This window comes from Felis catus, chromosome C2 (assembly GCF_018350175.1).
Source record: "Felis catus isolate Fca126 chromosome C2, F.catus_Fca126_mat1.0, whole genome shotgun sequence".
NCBI classification, from domain to species: Eukaryota; Metazoa; Chordata; class Mammalia; order Carnivora; family Felidae; genus Felis; species Felis catus.
This window is the reverse complement of record NC_058376.1, coordinates 141,574,155-141,599,563: the sequence shown is the minus strand read 5'-3', so window position 1 is coordinate 141,599,563 and position 25,409 is coordinate 141,574,155. Positions and strand designations below refer to the sequence as shown.

The window sequence follows — 25,409 nt, the reverse complement described above, 5'->3', positions numbered from 1 at the left end:
TGGGTGGCTCAGTTGGTTAAGGGTCCGATTTTTGATTTTTGGGCATAAGCCATGATCTCAAGATCATGAGATCGAGCCCCACATAAGGCTCCGTGGTGAGCGTGAAGCCTGCTTGGGATTCTCTTTTTCCCTGACTCTGCCCCTCCCCTGCTCATGCTCTCTCTCAAAATAATAAATAAATGGACATTTAAAAAAGAAAAAAAAATATAATAGACATTCTGACAGGCATGAGGGGATACCTCATTGTGGTTTTGATTTTCATTTCCTTGATGATTATTGATGTTGAGCACCTTTTCATGAATCCATTGGGCATCTGTATTTCTTCTTTGGAAAAAGCTCTATTCATTTCTTCTCTCCATTTCTAAATTGAATTGTTTATTTTTTGCTGTTGAGGTGTAGGAGTTCTTTATTTGTTTTGAATATTAACCACTTATTGGACACATGATTTGCAAATATTTTCTCCCATTTGGTACATTGCCTTTTTATTTTGTTTATGGTTTCCTTTGTTGTATATGTTCATTATTTTGATTATGGTGATGGTTTCACAGGTATGTATCTATCTCAAAACTTACCAAATTTTACACTTTAAAGATATGCACTTTAATGTCATTCATACCTCAATAAAGCTGTCATAGAAAACAATATTTAACAAAATATTTAACAACCACTACAGTACAGACATTAATCTGTATTATGATAATGTTGGCCCATCCGAGTGAGGTACAGCTGAATACCAACCAGCCATGGCTGAAAAGGTATTCATTGGTCTTCTGGGAAACAAAATTTAAGACCACAATGAAATAGCACTACATCATCATGGCTAAAATTAAAACAAGCAATGATGCCCAGGGTATGCAAAGATATGCAGAAATCTGGATTTTCATACACCGCCAATGGGAATGGACATTTGCATAACCCTTTTGGAAAACCATTTGTTGGTATCTACTGAAATCTGACATTCTTTGAACTCTAGGATGTGGTTATTCCATTCCTGTGTATATACCCAGCAGAAACGTATTATGTATGTTTACGTAAAAAGACATGTACCAAAAAAATGGTCAAAGCAGCACTAATTATCATAGCCCCAAACAGAAAACTACATCAATGGTAGTAGAAGTATACATCAATGGTAGAATGAATAAATAAAATATGAGGTATTCAGGCAATAGAATTCTCTCCAGCCATGAGAATGAATGAACTTCACTATATTTAAGTGTAGATAAATGCTACAACATAATATTGAGTAAAAAAAGTCCAAACAGAAAAGTACAACTCAGTGATTCTATTTATATAAAGATCAAAAATAGGTCTTATTAATCTATGCTATTAGAAGTTAAGACACCTGTTACTCTCGTGTCAGGATTGGTGAATAAAGGAAGGTACAAAGTGGCTTTTGGTGTGCTGGTCATATTGTTTCTTGATCTGGGTGCTGGTTAAATGTGTACGTTCAGGGCGCCTGGGTGGCTCAGGTGGTTGAGCGACCGACTTCAGCTCAGGTCATGATCTCATGGTTTGTGAGTTCGAGCCCCGCGTCAGGCTCTGTGCTAACAGCTCCGAGCCTGGAGCCTGCTTCAGATTCTATTCTGTGTCTTCCTCTCTCTCTGCCCCTCCCCCACTCATGCTCTGTCTGTCTCAGAAATAAACATTAAAAAAAAATTAAAAAATGTGTATGTTCAGTCATAAAAAAAATCTACCATGCTGTGAACTTATGATTTATGCATGTCTACATATATTGCAATGAAAGGGTTTACTTAAAAAATAGTGGATGGGACACATGACTCACGGAATCTTTAAATAATTCAATTAATTCAGTAAATTCAATTCATTAACTGGTCCTTGTATTGAAGAAGTTTGAGAACAATTACTCTAGTCAACAATCTTGAGAAGGTAAAGAGTTTGTACCATAAGCAGATCAAACACTGGGACAAGAGGAGATGGGAAGGCTAGGAGTCACTACACAACTAGCTTTGAATATTTAACTCTAGAGTGCAAAGAGCATTTTGATGAAACCTTACGTCAGCATCTATCTAACTAGGTCCCTTGGTTAATTAGCAACACCTACTGAAGAAATACCAAGCCTCAATATATCAGCACATAATTTTTATCTTTTAATTGAATATCTAAGAAATTAAATGCAGGAGAAAAAAGGGAATGAGGCGTAAAGGACAAAAGAAAAAGCAAATACTAATTTTCCTTTAGGTAACCGTCTGCTATCCATTCTCCACTGAGATGTACCTTGAGCACAAGGTATTAATAGAAGACAAGAGCCATCAGATAATTTACAGAGTCATTTCCAAGGAGTCCCCAGTTCTGTAATGCCCCATAATGACTATTTCTTATGCCACCACAATTCCTGGATAACACACAATTTTTAAAGCTGGACTGGATCTTCCATTTGGAGTTTCCCATTTTCCCAAAGTCAGCTGCTCCCACCCTCTTCCTCATCCAGCCTCCTAGTTCCTGAGCTCCTGCTGCACTGCCCCTCCCAGACAGGAGTCTTTTCTGTAGTGTCCCTCCTCTTCAGAGCCCCCCGTTATTTCTCCCAGTTATCTCTGCACCTGTTCAACTTGCTGAGAGTGTGGGTAACTTGGGACGTCCTCTCTGGATGCCTAGCGTTCACCGTCCTTTCAGCCGGTCAATTCTCCTTTTTGATATCAACCCATCAAAACAGAGGGGTACCGACCGGGCCCTCAAGAGCAATTCTTTGGCCTTGATTAAGAGTACTGGTTCTCAACCAAGGCAGTACTATTCCTAGGCTGCTTTGTGAGTCTTTGGGAGATATTTTTGACTTTATGACCAGGGGTACGGATGGCATTTGCTGGCTGCTGCTAGAAGGTCAGCTGTTCTGTGCAACCAAGAGCTACCTACACTGCACACAACTTCAGAACGTAGGTAATTTACAAAAGTAAATAACCTGAACCTAGAAACAAATTCTTTCTTACACAGACACACAGACTGTTTCTTTGTATGGTTTTAATAGTTACGGGAAATTCCAAGATGCACTAACCTTGTGCCCTGAGGGGAGATTACATTTTGTATTGCAGAGAATTTTACCAAGTGTTCATCATTTCAGAAAATTACCTTGATTCACCAAAACTTTCACTTCCGTCCACAGTCTGCATCGTAGCTGATGCTTTCGTACTGGTTCCACATAAGGGTATGAGCATTTGGCTAACCTCATCTTGCCTTTCAGGGTAGTCCTGCCCAAACATTTACTGATTAAAGTACAAATTAATCTATTATAAATAACTTTTATTTTTTATTTATATTATCATTGGATATTATACTGATTGCTTTAAAAAAGTTTTGTGCAGATAGAGTATATCATCTATGAATTTCATTTCAGAATGGCAGAGAATGTGTAATAAAATAGTATATAAAGCAGATACTTGGTCTGAAGGGCTGGGATGCACGGATTTAGAGAAACAGCGGCAGTTTCCTCTGAAACGTTTTCAAACGCTTCTATAAAATCCTGACGATGCCAAATATAGGCTGACCTTTGCTCAGTGGTGTTGCTAGTAAATATTTAACAACTGGCTCTCTGGGTGGGAGGTAGGAGAAGCCCTGATTTGCAGTGTTTGCTGATTTCCATGGTGTAAATACTCTGATCATAGCCAATTTCAAGAATCATGGAACATTTCATCACTGGACATAGAGTTGGGTAGAGATACCAAAAATTAGATCCTGTGAACTTTTGCAGGTAAGAAGACCCCATCACCCATTAGTTACCAAATTTATGCTTAGATGCTATCCTAATTTTTTCTAGGTTTTCTCTAACAGGGCTCAGGAGACCATGAAGCCAGGTAAGCAAAGAATAAATAAGTGGAACAGACAAACAAGTCACAACCTGATATGGGTGACAACAGATACCACGAGGCTCAGATAGTTCACTGCTCCAAGAATCAAAAGAAACAAAGACAGGCAAGGGTTGAAAAATTCTTATGAAATCAGCTGCAATCAGTTGAGATTCCAGGATAAAAAGAAGTACCTTGTTCGGACGAGAACTAGGGGACATGGCAAGATGTTCTTAGCATTTTTTCTGCTGCTGATTTGAAAGAAAACACTGGAGACACATTGGTGAAACAGTTTAAGCGAAGCACCTGGGAAAGCATCATTTAATTAGCCGGGCAATGGAAATTCATGGGCTGCAGACTAGACCGACTTGTGACTTAGCTTGTAAATAGGTGTTAAATCAAGGGAAGGGCGGCCTATTGTGAGCAGTGGGATAACCCACGTTCAGTTGTCCTGTTACTGGTCAATTTCAGGACTGGAGTACCTACACAGTTCTGGCCAGAGTACAAAATCTCACCAAGGGAGAATGATGGATGGATGATCGGCTAACAGAATGGGTGAAAACAAGAACCGAATTGGTGTAAATGGTGCTCCAACGTGAAAAAACGATCAAGATCTGTAGCAATGGGAAACTTCCCAGTGTAAACACATATGCATGTCTGATCTACAATTTGTCTATGACCAAAATTAGCAATATGCCCATTGTTTCTGTAACTCCTGATAAAGATCACTGAAGAATTCCTGGGATGTGAAAGTAAAACCTCATTGTATAAATGGCATTAAAGTATTTTCTGTATGCAAGGGGACATGAAAAGTGAAATTTTTACAGAACAGACATGGGGAATTGCTCGGCTGGCTTGCATATGGACCCCAGGTTCTACTGGCTATTTACTTTTCTCCTTCCTTCCTTCCTTCCTTCCTTCCTTCCTTCCTTCCTTCCTTCCTTCCTTTTTAGAGAGAGAGAGAATGTGAACGATGAGGGGAGAGGAGATGAAGGAGAGAGAGAATCTTAAGCAGGCTTCATACTCAGCACAGAGCCCAGCGTGGTGCTTGATTGCATGACAGCAAGATCATGACTTGAGCCAGAATCAAGAGTTGGATGCTTAACAACTAAGCCACCCAGGCACCCCTCCACTGGCTACTTTATTAAAAAAATTTTTTTTAATGTTTATTTAATTTTGTGAGAGAGAGACAGTGAAATTGAGGAAGGGACAGAGAGAAAGGGAGACACAGAATCCAAAGCAGGCTCCAGGCTCTGAGCTGTCAGCACAGAGCCTGAAGCGGGGCTCGAACCCACGAACTGTGAGATCATGACCCGAGCTGAAGTCGGACGCTTAACCGACTGAGCCACCCAGGCGCCCTTCTACTGGCTAATTTAAATTCTGCATATTATTGGAGAGGACACCACCACCAAGTCCTTTGTAATAAAGAAAGCAAAATTTTATACAGTCTACACTCTGCATACCTTTTTAGTGCTTTCGAGTGTTCAGAAACTTCCAGCGCAGTCCCAGGTGAGAGATTCTAATGGCCAATGTTAAAAAAAAGATACGATTCCAGGGTGCTGCATTCTCTATGAACCCTAAATATTCGAGTTGATCAGAAGAGGGCCTGACACCCCACGGCACTATAGAGTTAACACAAATGTGAATACAGCCTTGAGTTTATGATGAATGTGTTCCAGACACGCAGAAGTTTACAGCGACTGTCAACCGGGGAAACGTGCAACCCCAGCAGATAATGGCATATGGTGTGTGATCTGATGAGGGGGAAGAAGGTTCGCAGAACCTTCGTTAGCAGATGCTCAATGACAAAAGCAAAGTCAGTTGTGTGGCCTCTCAGGAAAACCACGAGAAAATAAAGGTACAAAAATTCTTTTTTGTTGGGTCAGTAGAAGATGCTTGTGAGCGGCACATTTTCCCTCTGGTATCAAAGAACGAGGAAGAGCGAGCTCGCGGCAGTGAGCTCAGGCCAGAGGGCACCAGGTCATCAGAATCACGAAGAGCCTGCTGCATGGGCACTGTCACTCTTGAACATTTAACAGCATCCTGCTTGTCGCGGTTGTATTTTATATGCCACGGTGGCATTTACTGGGTCCTTGCTTGCTTTGCCTGCTCCGTGGGTCTTTTTTCCATTAACGAATTGTGAGGAAAGACCTACACAATTCATCAACGGAAAAAAGACCCTCTGGTAACGCTGGGGATGCATGGATTCCAACTTGCTTGTGGCAGCTGTTTGCAGTGAGCGCCTGTTGTTTGCAACCCATGACGCGAGGAGCTAGCCAGGAGTCCAGGAGCGAAGGACTGAGCCTCTTCCGTGCAGGTGGTGTAAGAGGACAGGTGCTATGTTTGGGTCTCAGGCTGGGTTCTCCCGGACGCAGACACCGAGTGAAGGTTTTCAGTGCATGGAGTTGATCTGGGGGGATCCCAGGAAGCAGTGGTAAGGGAAGCGGTGAAGGGTCAGCCGGACACAGGGTGTGTCACCGAGAAGGTGCCATTGTGGGTAAGTGGAGTTCAGTCTATCTGCGGACCCTGGGAAAGAGTGTAGAATGCGCTTGAGAGCTTCCCCCCCAAAAGAGCAAGAAGGTTCCACCGACTCCTTGCTCTGTTCTTGCTGAGGGCCGTTTAATTTTCTGCCACTTCGGGCTTGCACTGCAAGAGAGCCGAGAATGCTCTCGTGGCCGGGAAAGCAGCCTTCAGGCGCAGCACAGCAGGTACTCCCTTACACAACCTCCAGTGTGCAGGTGGGAGGCTGAAGGGATACAAACAGGACTCTGAGAGTGTTCTGCAACGGTGTGCGTGTGTGTGTGTGCGTGCATGTGTGTGTCTGCACAGACATAAAAAAAAGAGATGGACCTTGAAGAAGGGAGCTTTTTAAGATAGGCATGAAAGGGAGAGAGGTCACAGCAGCAGGTGCAGCAGTATGCGCAAAGGGACAGAAAGAAGATAACCAGAGTCAGGAATGATAATAATTTTTGCACCTTTAACTGAGAACACGATTAGAGCCAAGCAGGCACCTTCTATACGTTATAAAGTATCTTTCCCAGTAACATTCAAGGGAAGTGTTATTATTTTCGTATCACAGATGAGGGAACTCGGTTTTCCTTACCAAGTCTCAAATGCCAGTGAGCAATTTGAATTGGAACCCAAATCTGTTTTCATTCTAAAGACTGTGTTCTTTTCACTACCACACTGCCTGGTAAGCTGGCTGATTCATCTGTAATGAGGCTTGCAGCAGATATTAGAAAGTTAGCTTCGGGGCGCTGGGTGGCTCAGTCAGTTGAACATCCGACTTCGACTCCGGTCATGATCTCACCGTTCGTGGGTTCAAGCCCCACATTGGGCTCTGTGCTGACAGCTCAGAGCCTGGAGCCTGTTTCAGATTCTGTGTCTCCCTCTCTCTCTGCCCCTCCCCTGCTTCCACTCTGTCTCCGTCTTTCTCAAAAATAAATGTAAACATTTTTAAAAATTAAAAAAAAAAGAAAGGAAGTTAGCTTCTATTGAGAAGCATCTCACATACCGGCCCAAAGGCAACAGGGAACCACCGAAGGCATGTTAAAGACAGAGGCACATAACGTGGCTGGCAAAAATGTACTGAAAAGATGACATAGCGGTGGAGGCAGCCAGGTAGGTAGCTGTCAAAAAGTGTGGGTGGTAGAAAAAGGGAAAAAAGATAGTTGAGACAGACGGGGTTTACTCCAGAAAATCTCACAGGATTGGTAAGCTGTTCCACAATCAAGGCAGAGAGAGGGAGGCGAAGATAACCTAAAGACAACAAGACAACGGGGTGGTGGGTGATGAGCAGTCATCACCATGCCTTGGCCGGAATGATCAACTCAGCTGTCATCACCACGAGTCGAGGCGACGCAAAATATTTGAGCATAACGATCTGGTGCAGGGGTGGTGGCTGTGGCCTCTGTCACTCGGCTCGGTCAGGAGAGTGACTATGGTATCATTGCCACTATTTCCACCATCAAACATGCTTTAACAGCTCCCTTGGCTTACACCATTCTTCTGGAAGGTCTTCCCTTTTCTCATCGGTGTCCCGCCCCTCCGCCAAAAGCTGCCTCCTATGCCACACCTCCCACGAAACCTCCCCGGAGCACCCTGACAACTGCTTTCTTGTCTCTCTGAACTTCTGGAGCAGCCCTACCTGACAGAACTTTCCGTGATGAGGGAAACCTACCCGTGCTCTGTAACACTGTCGTCATTAGCCACAGGTGGATGCTCAGAACTCAAAACTCAGCTAGGAGGACTGAGGGAGAGAATTTAAATTTTATCACTTTTGATTTAATTTAAGTTTAAAGAGCTGCACGGTGCTAGTGGCTGACCTGTTTGGCAACACAGAGCTAGAGGGCTCGCTGTGCTGCTCCCGGCCTCGTCCCACACAGCTTTGGGCGATGGGTATTTCTGCACATGTCTCAGCTCTCCCGCCATATTCTCTCAGGCCAGGGAAGGGGGGGAGGGGTTCTCTCTTAATTACGCAGACCCACAACAACAAACTCAGTAGCGACGTATAGTAATACTCATAACTCGTTTGTGAGCGTATTTTGGCTGCCATTTTATCTTTGATCACTGCTATAGATTACTTATCCATCTTGTGCCTCAAGAGAACAAATGTTTCATGGCTTTTATGAGTTCCACTAGATGCTGCGGTCTCTGGAGATGAAGGCATGGTTAAAATACGGCCTTGGCCTCTAAGGGCTCAGGTCGAAGGGAGCAGAGGCAGAGAAGTGAATGCAAATACCATTTAGGCAGACCTGCAGTTTGCCTGAAGGGCCTTTAGGTTATACTGCTAGTATTTTTTTCTTAGATCCGATAGAATCAATTTTCTTTTTCCTCAGAATGAAAACCACACAGAGAATAAATGCTGATAGGGCATGAAAGCTGTTAGGATCCTTGACAAAATGCAGTAAGCAAATTATGTTCCCTGAGAAGCAATCAACAACTGGAGGGTAACAGCAGAGAAGGAGTGAGGGGTGGTCTTCCAGGATAGAAACATAAAATAAGTTCACTTCTCTTATGTAACTGTACCTCTAACATTGATCTACCATCAGAGAGGGTCTTTCTCTTTGTGGGTAACTCTTGAAATACAGAGGTCATGTCCATTTCATTTGGCCCCCTTCTCTTTATTCCATCTTTACCCCCCACTCTAAGGACCTTGCCAATAATAGTGATTAAATAAAGTCTGCTAGAGAATGAAAAGGAGAGAATGTTGAGGATACTGAAGCTTACTTTCTGTCCATTGGGTCAATTCTCCATTCCCTAGAACCAAAACCTTTCTAAAAATGGAGAATACTGAGTCAGCCATCTAGTCTTCCTTTGGTCTTATAAAGCAGTAACTCTTGGGAAAGAAAACAGTGGCTCCAGGGAGTTAGAGGGGGATAAGCATTAGCAAGTCAGCCTTCTACCAGGGAGCATGTTGCTGTTGGCTACGCGATACTCCAGGCCAGCTAAGCTAACCCTGTTGGAATGGTAAACACAGTGCAGCCAATACCTTGTGAACGTGGAAGGAAACCATCAGGGCTTTGCCAGGACTACTCATCACTGAGAAGAGTCCACTGGAAAAGATGAAGTAACAAAGATCACTGAAGAAAGTGTAAAACAATCTGAGAATCCAATGACATGTTGACAAATAGCACTCCTCCCTGCTTTCCTCAAATCAGAATCAAGCAGTGAAAGCATGAGTAATTTCTAAACAGAGGTTTCAGAGTCCAAGATGGGGCTCTTCCTTGCCTTATCAACAGTCTCTGGAAGACTGCAGGTGGATCCCGTCCAGGAAAAGAGGAAATCTTGAACTATTCAGTACAAAGTTATTAGGGAGGCTTTGCCCTTCAACTGTAAGCTTCTGGTGGGAGGCAGGGGGGGGGGGGGGAACTAGTGGAAAAAATAAATCTAGATTTTGTTTTGTTTTGTTTTGTCCTGAAAAAGGAATTCACAGCTTGTAAAACCTGGCAACTTTTTTTCTTTAAATAAAGATGATGACTGATTTTATAAAAGAAAAAAAGATATGGAAATAAAAGTGCTAAATGCCAATACTCAAATGTCAAAAACACAAGATTTTCCAGGAAAATATTAGAACTGATAAAAAAAAAAAGCTGAGAAAGTTATTAGGATGGGAGTAGAGTTTGGGACACAGTCTCTTCTTACTTCGTAAAAAATTAAATAAAATCACAGAGCTGAAATCTGTATTTTTGTTCTGGTTCTAAAGTTAAGCCAGAGTAACTTTACCCTAGCTCAATCTTCACAGGTTTACTCTGGTTTAAAGGCAAAGTCAAGGTCAAATTTACCACTAGTATCTTATTCTCCAGCTGAAATCACATGTACTCAATGAAGCTTCACAAGATTTTACTTCTAAATCATGAACAAATCAATAGTGTTGAATGAAACTAGCTTTAAGTGATTAGGTTTTATGTAGCTTAGGGTTCAAATTCTGTTTTTTTTTTTTTTTAACCTGTAGTACTGTCTCCCCATCAGTTTTGGAAAAAAATCACGGCCTTTTTCTCCTGGAAATTGTTTCTGTCCCATTATTCCTCTTCTTTCCTCCTAGGAATCCAAATGCGTACGTTACAATTTTTCAATATGTCTCCTATATCTCTCTTCTGTACTTTCCACGCATGTACTCTGTGCTTTAGTCTGGGTAATTTTTCTTGACCTGGCTTACAGGTCACTTATCCACTCTTCAGTGGTATTCTGTCGCTATTAAACATTTCTACTGAGGTCTGCATCCTCATTTCAGTTCGTGTATCTTTCGTTCCAGAATTCCGGTTTCATTCCTTTTTAGTAAAGCCTAGTTTTCTGGTGAAATTGTCCATCCTGTCATCGATTTCTTGAATATACTAATCACACTCATTTTAAAGGTAAGTCGAATATCTGGATCATCCATGGGTCTGTTTCTATTATCTATTGCGTCTCGGTCCTGTTTCTTAATACGTCTGGTAATTTTTGATAGAATGAGAGACATTGTATATGAAAAATTTTAGAGGCTCTGGCTGATATTATATTCCTTCAAAAAGTATTTACCCTGTATGAAAGCAATAGGTAAACCTACATATCTCGAGTCAGGGAAGCTTCCCTCAATCTAATTAAGGGCTCAGCTGGCCAGAGAGATAGTTTTACCTTTCTTGGGGGGTGGGGGGGTGGTGGGGGGTCTACTGTGGGTTCACCTTCTCCTAGGGTGTTGCCTTCTAGGCATTCTAAGAGAAGTCTGGGATATTTACAAGAGTCTCTCCTGAATTCTCGTTTTTGTCTTTTAGGCACCATGAGATTCTGAAAACTTCACTCCGCTTTTTAGAAGTTTTCATTTGCTTGGCTTTTTAACTCCTTGCCTTATGCAATGAAGAATGAGAAAATAACCAAGGGGGAAAGATTTGGGGGCCTTCCTTTCTCAGGGAGCTTGGCCCCTCAAGTCTTGGATGTCTTAGTAGATCTCTGATGGCTTGAAAAAGATTGCTGTTTTAATTTTCTCTGGTATTTCTAGATATTCTCCCTGGGACCATGGGTCTGCTATAAGCTACTTCATCAGTTCCATATGTAGTAGTGTTGAATAACTGTGGTTTTTGCAAAAACAAAATCCCAGAGGCAGACAACTATCAAAAAATGCAACTGGGGAAATTCATTCTCTGTGTACTTGTACTCGGGTTTTAAAAGGAGTAAGATAATATCCTTACCCTGGGGCATTCACATCCTATAAGACCTCTTCTAAGGTATATTTAATTCTATTCGATTCTGATCCCCCTGTTTTGCTCAAGTTCAAGATCACCAATAAACCTTTCCTGAAAGACTAAGGCATATTGAGACCTTCTTCTCTGAAACCTCATGCTATTTATTATCAGCACCTGGCAAAGAAACACACCACAAAGCCCGAGTTAATACACTGCCCCCTACTCCCTTTCCCACATCAGACTTGTGTTCTTTTAAAGAGAATAATTAGGTTTGATACTTATGCTGTAGCCTGAAAATCACCCTATGTATATTTTTGGATTTTATTCTTAATTATGATAATTTCCTGGGCAAACTTCCATACTTCCAGTATCTTTTGTAGGGGAAAGAGTGGGGAGAAGGAATTGACCCTTCTTTACAGAGTCCTGTCTGTAGAAAAGGGAAAATTGCTGTGACTGTCTCTGGAAGTTAGTTCTCGTGTGTGCAGAAGCAATAGTGATTGGCCTCTCCTTTCCCGGATCTTAGGACAGCATTTACGAAGTGCTTCCAGTATGCTTGGCATTATTCTAAGTTCATTACATGTATTCGTTCTCTCATTCAATCTTTAGAACAGTCCTGAGAGGTTTTATTATGATCCTTATTTTGGAGATAAATAAAGAGAAGCATAAAATAGCAACAGAACAAAAACTCAACCCCACAGCTCACTTCTCTGCAAATATCAGCTGAGACTCTAATTCAAGGCCTTGCCTGTGGTGGACCCTTGTCCTAGTGTGAGCCATTCCTGGTGATGGCCTCCAGCCGTGGTTAGTTGGTGGGAGACTGGCTAATTATATATAACAATCCTTGCCTGAGAGGTAGACTGGGTTTGCTTCTGGTTCTGTCTAACATTTTTCTTCTTCTCATTTTCAATTCCTTTTACTTTGCCAATAGGCAAATTAAATTCAGTCACAGCAGCTGCAGATGCTTAAGAAGCTAAGGGTCTATATTCCCCCCCCCCCCCCCCCCCCCCCCAGAGTAAGAAGTCTGGAGATAGGCAGTTAGGTTTCTGACATGGCTCCATAACACTCTGAGGGATCCAGGCTCTTCCCACCTTTCTACTTCGTTAATTAAATATGTAACTTTTACGCTCATGCTTGCAAGCTGGCTGCTACCTCTTCAGCACTATGTTTATATTTCAGGCAGGAGGAAGGAGAGGATAAGATAGAGTGAAGCCAATGTTTCTGTTCCCATTTAGACAGCTTTCCGAGAAGCCCCATCCAGGGACTTTCTCCACATCTAGCTGGCCAGGACCGTGTCACATGGCTACCTCTACCTGTAAAGGATTATGGGAGATGGGATATTTTAAATGCGTACATTGCTACACGGAAGAAAATAAGGATTTTTTTTTTTTTAAGAAGGAAGAAAGGGCAACGGCAATCCAAAATATTAGCCATGATTAACAAAGTCCTAACTGGGGGCGCCTGGGTGGCTCAGTCGGTTGAGCGTCCGACTCCGGCTCAGGTCATGATCTCGCGGTCCGTGAGTTCGAGCCCCGTGTCAGGCTGTGTGCCAACAGCTCAGAGCCTGGAGCCTGCTTCAGATTCTGTGCCTCCCTCTCTCTCTGCCCCAACCCACTCGCATTCTGTCTCTGTCTCTCTCAAAAATAAATAAACATTAAAAAAAAATTAAAAAAAAAGAATAAAGTCCTAAGTGAAGTTAGAGGACCATAGGAGAGAACTTCATCAAACATCTGCATGCCCAGTAGGCCATATTTCTTGATGCTACAGGGGGCTTGAGCAAGGACCCCATGCCCCCCTGGATCAGGTCTATGTATCTCCCCTCTGTAAATCATCTCATGCTATACAGCTACGATGGTATAGTGAGAAGAGCTCAGAATTCAGAGGTAGGAGATCAGGGATCACATCTGCTTTTGCCAATTATAATCTGTGGACCTTGGGTAAGATATGAACATCACATTCTTTGTCAGTAAAATGGGCATAAATGCCTGTGTCCTACCCACTTCACAGAATATGGATGACCAAAATAATAAATGTGGAAGAGCTGTGCGATCTACTGACCTATGTACCTTATTTCTCATGAGATACTTAAAAATTGGAAATGGAGAAGTATAAATGGAAACCAGTTGATTATTTCAATAATCTTTTTATAAGTCCATCTAAAATTATTATGCATATAAATGTATGTTTCAACATTTTGTATGTATGAGTGAAATACTAACCTAAATAACTGTATAATATTATAGCATACACACACACAAAACACACACCTATATAGTTATTTGCTTAGTGAAGTTTTATGATAACTTTGTAATGGAATGTGGCAGAATTTATGATGTTCAATTTTAGTACTTAAGCTTCTGGAACCCGACTGTCTAATCTTCTCTGGTTTTTCCCATATAGGGGGGAAAAAAGAGGGCTTGGAATTATTGGTGTATCTCAACATTAAAAATGTCATCTCTCCTGTTGGAAATATGGCAACTCTGTTGTGTTTTCCAAGATATATGCCAGCAATATTTCAAAATATGATTAACAGTGCCAATACCTTGTAAAGTTGGGCACATCTTTTCTTGTTTTGTCTTAGTGATGCCGTCTATCTTTGTGAAAGCTGATATATTAAATAGCTTTTTAAAAGCCTTATTGTGGCCTTTCTCTCCCTTCGGTATAGTAGTGTAACTTTTATCGATAATAATGGGAGCTATGTTGGAGCATACGGGGGTGGTTATGTGGCTCTTGTAGTTTATGGTGATTGACCAGCCTTGGAACCATGGCTTGGAGTCCAGAAGCCTCAGTTATTTAAGCTCTGGGGGAATAGAAGGTGCTCTTTCAGCAAGCCCCCAAACTTGGAGCTTTTCTGCCTTTTTATTTGGGCAAAAACTAGTGCACGAACACATAAATTAGGTGAGATGGAATGACAACAAATTTCATGTAAAATTGTATGATCTCCAAAATGTAAAATCAGGGGCATTTTCACCCAGAATATTTACCTTGGCATTAGCCTGAATTTTAGTTAAAAAGTACATGAAAAGTTATATAATCTTCAATTAAGCTTTATATACAGATATCAGTCTTTGAGATTGATACAAGGAAATATATTTTTTTCATCAAAAGATACTATCCATTTTCAAAAATCACACTTGTTTTTGAGATGGACTCATGTTGTAGAAAAGGAAAGTGATGCCCACTGAGGTTACATGAATTATCCACCATCATCCAGTTAATACTAATCCCTGACCATGAATACAGAAAAGATTATAGGGGCACCTGGGTGGCGCAGTCGGTTAAGCGTCCGACTTCAGCCAGGTCACGATCTCGCGGTCCGTGAGTTCGAGCCCCGTGTCGGGCTCTGGGCTGATGGCTCAGAGCCTGGAGCCTGTTTCCGATTCTGTGTCTCCCTGTCTCTCTGCCCCTCCCCCGTTCATGCTCTGTCTCTCGCTGTCCCAAAAATAAATAAACGTTGAAAAAAAAAATTAAAAAAAAAAAAAAGTAAAGATTATAATGTGGAACTTGACCAACAAACAACTATATACATGCATACTCGGGACAGAGTGAGGACTAAATAAATACTTTTTAAAGAAATTCGATACTGGGTTTTTAGTTAATTTTTTAAATATAATTTAGTGTCAATTTTTTAAAAAAAGTACTCTTTTGAGGTATTTTCTCACACGCATGATAAACTTTTAACACATTTCCTTCAGTCAACAGATATTTATTTATTCAGCTCTTATTATGTGCTAAGCATGCTGCTAAACCCTGCTTGACTATGTGAGTTTGACTTTTTCTAGTCCTTTTTAGTAAAACATGAAAAATTTTGACAATTTTATATCAGTTGATCTCTGTTCTTTGCATTTTAAAAACGCAGCATTGGGTGTTGTATGTAGGCAACGAATTGTGGGAATCTACCCCCAAAACCAAGAGCACACTGTATACACTGTATGTTCATGCCCAATGTGCAGCTTGACCTCACGACCCTGAGATCAAGGCCTGAGCTGAGATCAGGAGTTGGAAGCTCAGCCAACTGAGCCACCAAGATACCCCCTTTTTCCTTTGATGACAAGTATTATCACGGAGCCCAAACTTGATAAATATAATAGGATATGCATTTGGTTATTCTATTTGGAGAAGTCCCACTACATATTTAAAAACCTGTGCTACTCCAATGTTTACAGCAGCGCTATTGACAACAGCCAAACTACGGAAAGATTCCAAATGTCCATTGACTGACAAATGATAAAGAAGATGTGGTATATACATACAATGGAAAATTACTCGGTGATCAAAAAGAATGAAATCTTGCCATTTGCTACACCATGGATGGAACTAGAGTGCGTTATGTTAAGCGAAATAAGTCAGAGAAAGACAAATATCATACGATTTCACTCATAGGTGGAACATAAGATACAAAACAGATGAACATAAGGGAAGGGAAGCAAAAATAATATAAAAACAGGGAAGGGGACAAACCATAAGAGACTCTTAAAAGGAGAACAAACTGACAGTTGCCGGAGAGGTTTGGGGTGGGGGGGATGGGCTAAATGGGCAAGGGGCTTTAAGGAGGACACTTGCTGGGATGAGCACTGGGTGTTACATGTAGGGGATGAATCACTGGAATCTACTCCTGAAATCATTATTGCACTATATGCTAACTAACCTGGAGGTAAATTTAAAAAATTAATACATATAAAAAAATTTTAAATAAATAAAAAATAAAAGTAAAGCCTGTGCTATATTTCTGGAGAGGAAAAATCAACGTGCCCAGTACTATTCACACAGGTACCTCTAGCATTTTTGCGTGTATCCAATAGGTCATCCTAAGCCCTGCCAAGACTTCAAATTCCTCTGTCACCAGCCTCACTTTACCTCTTTGGCCCTAACCAAGTTTCTTGAAGCTCCTTAACACCTGTCATGGAACCTTCCGTCTTGCTTTACTAACTGCTTCAGTACTCTCCCCCACCTACTTTGCCTTTGTTCAAGATTTAAAGCCTCATTATCTTCTCTTCTAGGCCTTCTCAAGCTCTCTAAGGCTCTTCCCTCTGTGCCCCCGTGCAACCCAGGCATAGCCACTATTATTTTAATTATTTTTATGCACATAATTTTCTTTTCTATTAGATTATGGTTTCCAAGAGATCAGATACCCCTGCATTGTATTTACTTCTGTATTCATAGCCAATAAGCTCTGCTGAAAACAGAGTGGATGGTCAAGCAGTATCTGTAAGATGAATGAATGAACAATGCCAAGCCCTCCCACAGACCGGACACGCGGTTCTCCCTACTGGTCCTCCCCTCCGTGTACTATGAGAGCGAGCTTCCCGTGTGCTTGCAGAGCGCGGGTGGGCACACAAGACCACGTTTTGCCCTGGCTGTAATACTACCGCTGATTCTATCGCTAGCGCCCTTTTACTGAAGAGGAAACTGGGACTTAGGAGATACCTGGTGACCCTCTCAAAGTCACACCGCTAGGCAGAATGACTGCGCCGTGGAAACACCGGGGAAGAAACGTGAAACAAACGCGCGCTGCCTGGTGAGAGCCCCAGGACTTGACAAAAGCAATCCAAAGCAAGGATATCACCGGAGAAGAAAACAGCCCAAGTTGTTCCCATGTAAAACAAGGGAGGCAGGGCTGTCCACTCTGATACCCGGAATTTCATCAGGAAGATGTCCAAATGAAGAGTTTCTGCCGCCTCCCCTGGGAGGGCCCTCCACGCGGACACGTGTTCTTTAGCGAACCTGCATTTGGCGTGTTGCACTCTGAGCACAGCTCAGAGGCGACTTTCGCCCTCTTGCTTTCTGTTTCCCTTATAACCGGCGATTTGGTTCGGTGCCATGATCCCAAAGGGTCATGCGTTTCTATTTCATAAAACAGATGAGTAGCATTTTCTACCCCTAAATCAAAAATCTCTCTCTTCCTACAACTTCAAAGAAAAGCCCTGGTAATATCCAAAACGGTTGCGAGGTTCTTTTTTTAATGCCTAGAAATTCACATGACAAAGGAAATAGGAAAAACCCTTCCCCACCTAGCCCATGTGTTTGTGAGTTTACAATGCCATCATTGTTTATGTTGGGCTCTATTCATTTTTGTCTGCAGACTTCCTCTGTACAGTTTAACTACTTTCTCATGCTAAGCTCTCTGCAAATTGTCACAATGGCTAATGGGAAATTCTGTACCAAATACTATTTAATTTTAAGGCATTTCTGCCGGCTAATTTATGACCAACTGCAAATTTCATTCTGCCAGGGCAAAAAACAATTTGTTTGTTTCAGGTTGAAAATAGTTTTTCAAATAAATTCTGATGGTACACTTATCAAGCCCTCTTATCTTTCATTAAACTAATGCTTTCAAGCATAATTAAGAAGGAGCTGGAAAACTAAGTATAATGTAATGCTCTGATATTAAAGAAGACATATCAAAATAAATTTGCAATTGTATCATCACATCAATCTCTACTATGACTGCAATAGTATTATAACCATAATTAATTAGCTATGGTACAAATTACCAATAAATCTTTAGAAATTAAATGCCTAATTTTTCAAAACCATATGTCTTCATAAATTGATTATTTAGAATTTAGAGGCTTTTTAATTAGGAAGAAATTTATGCAATGCTGTATGTAATAATTAGGAATCAGCTTTTCTGCAATACTTTTGAACATCAGCAAAAAATTAAATCTTAAGAAAATAGTCTGGGTTCATTATAGTATTTCACTGTCAAAAATCAACATATAGGTAAAATTTAGAGGTTAATGTGGCTTTCCATTTCTTTAACTTCCACCTAGTCTTACGTTCTCAGTGCTGGAATCATTAACCGAGCCCAAAAATCAATGAGAGGGGGGAAATCTCCCCAGTGATTTATGCCTCAAAGAAAGTTTTCATTTTATCCAATAGTTTCAGCAAACCTCATCAATCCAGGTTAAATATTTAACACTCCTTTTTTTATATTCCCTAAGGTTAAAGCAGGATATTTCTGAGCCTAGCCATCATTTTGGGTAAGTGATTATTCTGACATAAGACACAAAAGCTCCTGGGTCAGGAGGGTGGGAACATCATTTGGGGTCCAACAAAGGCATTGCTAAAGAGCGACCTCATTACGTGTGTGGTCAAAAACCCAAAGCGATGGGGAACGGGACCTGATGGCGAGCCACTCTGCACTCACAGGGCCTGCTGTCAAAGCCAAGGCCCTCCTGTGTCCTGAAGACTGGCTGGGAGGTGCCGTGGCCCATGTCTTGCCCCTGCCTACAAAAGGGCCCATAGGGAAATGCACAGACCACACCACAAAGACGATTCTACAAAAACCAGAAAGCCTGCCGATCGAATCCAGAAACCAAATGTTTTCTTCTTCTTACTTCTTCCCCTTCTCCCCACTTCAATTCCCTGATTGTAATCCGGCCAATGTGTTTTGCATCTATAGGTGTTACAGGATTGAGGCCAACTTGGGTGAAATTCAATTTTGCTCATCTAAGCACTTTCCCCAATGTCTTCCATTGGAATTCATTTTCCTCAATAAAGAGTTGGATCCTGAGTCCTCCCGAAGCCAGTGTCCCTTTGTCTGCCCAGGAAACAAAATGATTCTTCCTTTGCTAGTTCCCAAAGGAGCTAAGCCACTATTTTCTCCTTTCAGGTTTTCGCTGTATCTCCCCATCCCATTTTTTCATCTGAAGGTCTTCCGGCAAAACTAGTGAGGCTCCTGAGCGCGTGACTCAGGAGTGACAATCGCTAACAGATGCATTTGTACCCGGGCAGAACTGGCCTCTAATTGTTGCTTGTAGGAGAAAAGGCAAAGCGACTGTAGCACCGCCGTTCTCTGTTGCTGGCAGATAACAACCTCGAGATGAAGCCACATTTGCAGGGGAAAAATTGCTTACGCCCACAGAATGAAATTTCAGGCTTTGACAGCTGCTAGGTAAGTAAATGAGAATCATTTTATTCTGGGTAAGTGCAACACAGCACATCTTGAACAATGAGGAGTTGATGGCCCGAGGGCGGTGACACCCAGGTTGTCCGCCTTCAGAAGAGTCTCCTGGGAGAAGAACTAGGGAACAAGTGGCCAAACAATTGTCCCTTTGGCCCAGCACGGCTCCTCACAATCTTAAGTGGGAGGCGCGAGTCCCTTCAAAGGAGAAAATGGCTTCAATTTTCCAATTCACAATTCGACAGATAAACACCGCACATGGACTCCGAGAAAGCCCTCTTGGAAAGCCTGAGGCCTCTGCCAGAATTCAGGAGCCCTTCATCTCCTGCCTGGATGCTTTTAACAGCCTCCCAATTGGTTTTCTGACTTTCGTCTCCACCCTCAGCCAGAAAAAAAGGGGCTTCTAAAAGGCTACGACTCCCCTGCTTAAAATATTTCTAGGGCTCCGACTTGCCATTAGAAGGCTGACTTACAAGGTCTTCCCACACTGGCCCGTATTATTTTCCCAAACTCGCTTCTCACCTTGACCCTTGGCCTCCAAGCCTTTCACAGGCTGTTCCCTTTTCAGACCTTCTCTTACTTGTTCTGCAGACATTAGCAGAACTGCTCTTTTCCCCAGAAAGCTTTTCTGATGCTACCAGCTGGTTAGGTCCCTTCCCTCTGTGCTCCCACAGCCCCCATTGTGCCTCTGGGACAGTGTTTTCAGATTGAAATACCTCTTTATTTATTTTGTCTCTGGTTCCTTCCTTCCTTCCTTCCTTCCTTCCTTCCTTCCTTCCTTCCTTCCTTCCTTCCTTCCTTCCTTCCTTCCATGTTTATTTTTGAGTGAGAGAGAGCAAGCAAAAGGAGAGAAAAAGAGGGAGAGAGACAGAATCCGATGCAGGCTCCAGCTGTCAGCATAGAGCCTGACGCGGGGCTTGAACTCATGGACCGTGAGATCATGAGCTGAGCAGAAGTAGGACCCTTAGCTGACTGAGCCACCCAGGCGCCCCAAGTCTCTGGTTTTTTTTCAAGATTGTAAAGAATAGAAACTTGACTCAAATCAGCTTAAGCTAAGAAGGAAACTTCTTGGATACTAGGTTAGCTCACAAAATTGAGGGAAATGCTGGCCAACAAGTTCGAGGAAAGCCGACACTGGGAACCCTCCCAGATCCCCAGATGCTGCCTTAAGGACCTGCCCTTGGTATGTCAGTCTGTTTCTGCTTCCTGCCTCCATCTATCTCAGGCTCTCTCCCTTTTCGACTGTGAATGATGTGCTAGCTCTCACCAGAAAAGTGGAATTGTGTCCACCCGGTAGGCCTAGGCTTACATTTTCCTCAGTTCGAAAGGTAAAGGTCTCATGGAAGAACTCTGATTGCTCCTTCGTGGGTCACATGCTTGCCCTAGAGTGGGGACTATGGCTCTTGTTCAGGAGAAGATAAGAAGATGGCCATCCCATTGAGGCATTTCAAGCTCTTGGGTAGAGAGAACATGGAAGAGGACAGAAGAGAAGAGTGAGAGCCAGTATATGGATCACCCACTGCTGGGAAACCAACGGCTACAAAATCTCAATGGTAAAATATAATAAGTATTTATTTTGTATGCCTTCGCAGGTTGGCCAGAGGTTGACTGATACAGACCAGGGAGCTCCGCCTTAAGTGGCAGATCTGGCTGAAAAGTTCTTTGGTGGGTTAAACTCAGGCATATTCTATAAATGTGCCTTATTCTAGTGACCAGGCTGAACGCGAAGCTCTCCTATGGCAGTCGCAGAGGTGCAAGAGAGGAAGTGGAAGGCCATGACGCATCTTAAGGACGGGACTCAGAAGTGGCACATTGAAATCTACACTATTCTACCGGGTAAAGCAAGTTACGTCACTGAGCGTAAAGTCAAAGAGTACTGTACCACTAGTGGGAAGGACCAAAGCAGGCAAAGGGCAAAGGGCATGGATACAGAAAGGGGTGAAGATAAGGGACCGATGATTCCAATTACTAGAGGAATGACTTTTCGAAGGAAGGATGATATAATTTCCACAAGAAGGAACAGGTGCTAAGCAAACAAAACAATAATGCTCATTATTTTCTCCCTGGTTACGCTATAACTTTTGTGCACACAGGAAATGTGGTTATATACCTGTTTCTGTAGGCCCCATCTCACACGGTGCTTGGCACACAGATAGCAGTGAGAAATTGTACGTTGAATTTAACGTAAGCAATCAACGGGTTATAGAGGACAGGCACCTCAATCATCTCCTCTAAGGACCTGAAATCTCCTTGAGGGGGTTAAAGTTCAGATAAACAGTTGGGCACAAAACAGAAAGAAATATATGCTCCTTTAGGTCAGCCAGTATGCTATGGGCATGATGGAGAGGGAGAGATGATTTCCAACTAGGTAAGCTCAGGAAGTGGCCTCGGAACGGGTGGGATTTAAGCAGAACTTTAAAGGGATGGAAGGGACTCTCAGCACGTACTACATGCCAGCCATTCAACTAAGTGGAGGCCGTGATCTTATTCCCCTTCGTCGAGAGGGAGGAGTATTCTCATGACTTTCCACATGGGCTCTTTTAAGTCGAATGTCTAGAGCTATCCAGCTAGAAGGTGACAAAGCCTGATTTGGACACAGAAATCTAGTCTGTCGTCTTCTCATTGTCTGTGTCTTGCTCGGTGACTGACAGGACAGGTGTTCCGTAAACGTGACTTGAACAAGTGAGCGAATGTCGGGAGCTCGGTTCTCTTTTTTCAAACCTTTGGCAAGTGGAGGAGTCAGGAAAAAGAGCTGAGACAAAGGCAATAGTCTGGGTCCCCTGGAAGAACAGAGAAGGCACAACTCAGAAATAACCCATGGATGTGTGTGACTAGAGTGTCACGTTTATGGAACACATGGCAAGCCACAGGCTAGCAAGATAAATTGGGGACAAGCATGGAGTGGAGGGTGTATGTGTCATTCTGTCTGCAAGTACCTGTTAGGGCCACGGGTACAACCCAACATACGACTCACAGGTAACAGTTGATGATGCATTAGGGCCAGACTGCAGATGCTATGTAGCATGTAACGATTTGGAGCCAGTGCACCCCCCCAATTTCTTACCAGCAGCATGTTGACGCAGGAAAGGAGTGCACTTAATTGTGAAAACAAACTCTTTCTTAATCCCTGTAAGCTTTCCGAATGAGCAGAGCCTGGCTAGCCATTCTTCTACCCTTGCAAGCAGAAAGAAGGCTGGACTTCCTGGGGAATGGAAAGTACGCAGACTGCTGAGATAAACCGCGATTCACTGCTGCTGAATGTATCACACATCAGCCCACCTCCTGCCACTACAACTCCGCACAGAGAACAGAACAGTCTCGCAGAGAAAGGAACAGTCTCAGGTGAAGAGGAATGCCAGCCTCACCGCAGAGAAAGGGGAGCCAGTCTTGTGTGCGGGTGTGGGTGTGATTAGGCAGCCGGGTTCTGAGGCTTCGAAGGGAAAAGAGCGAGAGCTGAGACACCGGTCCCGACCCTCATTTCTAACGCTCTGTCATCAAACAACTATGTAGGACCATCAACATCTATTCCTTTCGCTTTGAAAGGCAGGAGTTCAGAGTCCAGTTTATAATTCTTAACACAAGGCCTCTGTCCAATGCAGAGGACAGCTCTTTCATTGTTAGTCTATACACTGGCTCTTACCCCACTCTGTTGGTTAATAGGAAATGACAGTAAACAAAGCTTGCTCAAAGAGAGAGAGAGAGAGAGAGAGAGAGAGAGAGAGAACCACTGTACTGACTTTGCAGATAACAACCAGACAATTTAGTAACTGTCATGCTATAATGGGGCTCTGCTGGGGGCACATGTCTAAATAGACATGTGAATATTTGGGGGTAAGTGATTTTGAGTGGTTGAGGGGATAGAGGTTAAAATATTTTAATGTCTTATTTCCTTCAGGAAGAACCCATTCAGCACCCAACTGAAAAATGATCTCATAGGGGCGCCTGGTGGCTCAGTGGGTGGAGCGTCCGACTTCGGCTCAGGTCAGGATCTCACGGTCCGTGAGTTCGAGCCCCGCGTCGGGCTCCGTGCCGACAGCTCAGAGCCTGGAGCCTGTTTCAGATTCTGTGTCTGGGGCGCCTGGGTGGCTCAGTCGGTTAAACGTCCGACTTCAGCTCAGGTCACGATCTCGCGGTCCATGAGTTCGAGCCCCGCGTCGGGCTCTGGGCTGATGGCTCAGAGCCTGGAGTCTGTTTCCGATTCTGTGTCTCCCTCTCTCTCTGCCCCTCCCCCGTTCATGCTCTGTCTCTCTCTGTCCCAAAAATAAATAAATGTTAAAAAAAAAAAAAAAGAAGTCAGATTCTGTGTCTACCTCTCTCTCTCTGCCCCTCCCCTGTTCATGCTCTGTCTCTCTCTGTCTCAAAAATAAATAAATGTTAAAAAAAAAAAATGATCTCATAGGCATGTGTGGTCTAATATGGTAGCCACTACCTACATTATGGCTACTTAAATTTATATTAAATTCACTTAAATATTTAGTTACTCATCTAGGAGCTACTATATTGGATAGCATAGATACAGAGCTGTCTATACCACAAACATTCTTTTGGAAAGCCCTGTGTTATACTAATGGCGGCCATCCTCTTTAGCACTGCAAGCCCCCTCGTTCTGTTAAGTTAAAGTCCGGGAAAATCATTGGCAGATAGCAGAAGCTGTCAACACAGGGGCTTGCCAAATCTAGTAAGGAAGCCACCTGTTCATTTCCGAGATTTAGAAAGAGGCCTGCCCATCGAGGATCCATGCTCTTTTTATGCTGATGACCTACAGGCCATCCTATGTTGTAGGCCGGAAGAGAGATGTCACATGATGAAGTGGAAAATGCCCTGGAACGGGATTCCGGGGACATGGGCTCTCACTTTGGTTCCATGACCGGTTTTGTGCCTTGTCCTCATAGCCTCTCTGAGCCTCAGTTTCTGGATCTATAAAATGGAGATAACCCGACGAATCTGGCTGGTTAAGTAAATATAAAGGTAGAACACCCTAACCAAACACTAGAACTTATACCTGCACAATGCTGCACTGGTAGCATGCCTTCTGGAATTGTGGCTCTAAGACTGTAGGGTGGACACGGGGCCTTCTGGCCTAGATACTCTCACTCTGATTCTTCTATGAGGATTTCTGGGACGTCTCCTGTGGGCTGCTGTCTCTTTGAAGATGTCAGCAGATGTCATCTGTCATCTTGAGTCAATTAAGAAAGATGGATGTGACCTTCCCTCGTGTTCAACAGAAAACTTCACAGGTCCTTGTGGATCACCCAGGGCTCATCAGGACACAGGCATTGCCACATGTCACACCTATGGATGAGGCTATGTAGTCCACGTACCTGGAAAGGGCAACTTCAACCAAGAGGCTCCTGAAGGAGAACCTGGTGAGTCGTCCTAAATATTACCAACTTCAAAATGTCCCAGACATACCTCAAAATGAACAACTTAGAAACATCAGGGGTCACTGCATATTTATTGCCAGGTAAACTGATTATTTTTAGAGGTGAAAAGTCCTAATCTTTAAGTCTAGGAATGGACCATCGAGTCTTGCTTACCTGTTCCATGAGAATGAAAGACCTTCTTTGTCTTCATCCACTTTATGATTTGGGATCCTACTTTTTGGATCCAAAGAAATAAGCAGTTCACTACTGTGTGCGAAAGGAAGAGATGCTGCTAGTATTCCTCCGTCGAATACAGTTACTTTGTGCCTACGTAACTTGCTTGTCTTCGAGTTGCTCCAACAAGCATGATCATGGACCATTGAAAGGTCTGCCATGTTGCTGGTGGGGGTGGGGCGGTGGGGTGGGGCGGATACAGCTATACTCTGGGTTTTGAATGTTCCTTTAGAATAGAGAGGATATTCACCACAGGGCTGTGGTCCTCAAACTTTAGCATGATCAGAATCACTTAAAGCCACTTGCCTGGCCCCACTCAGAGTTGCTGATTTAGGTGGCTGGGGGTGGGTCAGAGGCAGGGCTCGAGAATTTGTGTAAAAATCTGTTTTAATGTTTATTTTCTTGTGAGAGAGACAGAATGTGGGTGGGGGAGGGGCAGAGAGAGAGGTGGACACAG

General features: G+C 43.0%; 1 protein-coding gene and 1 long non-coding RNA gene across 16 annotated transcripts in view; one reads left to right on the top strand and one right to left on the bottom strand.

The window, feature by feature from the left end:
- Positions 1-25,409, bottom strand: part of RARB (retinoic acid receptor beta) — a 769,461-nt gene that overhangs the window by 185,199 nt on the left and 558,853 nt on the right. The window lies entirely within an intron of this gene.
- Positions 3,559-23,399, top strand: LOC109491544. 4 transcript variants are annotated; one of them, XR_006585569.1, is made up of 7 exons: positions 3,559-3,700; positions 10,549-10,648; positions 18,394-18,432; positions 19,065-19,346; positions 20,948-21,191; positions 22,541-22,697; positions 23,251-23,399. It is a non-coding gene; the product is annotated as an uncharacterized LOC109491544 (long non-coding RNA). The 4 variants fall into 4 exon arrangements; XR_002144965.3 differs by lacking the exon at positions 10,549-10,648 and having other exon boundaries at positions 3,573-3,700; positions 22,538-22,697; XR_002144963.3 differs by lacking the exon at positions 10,549-10,648 and having other exon boundaries at positions 3,573-3,700; positions 22,490-22,697.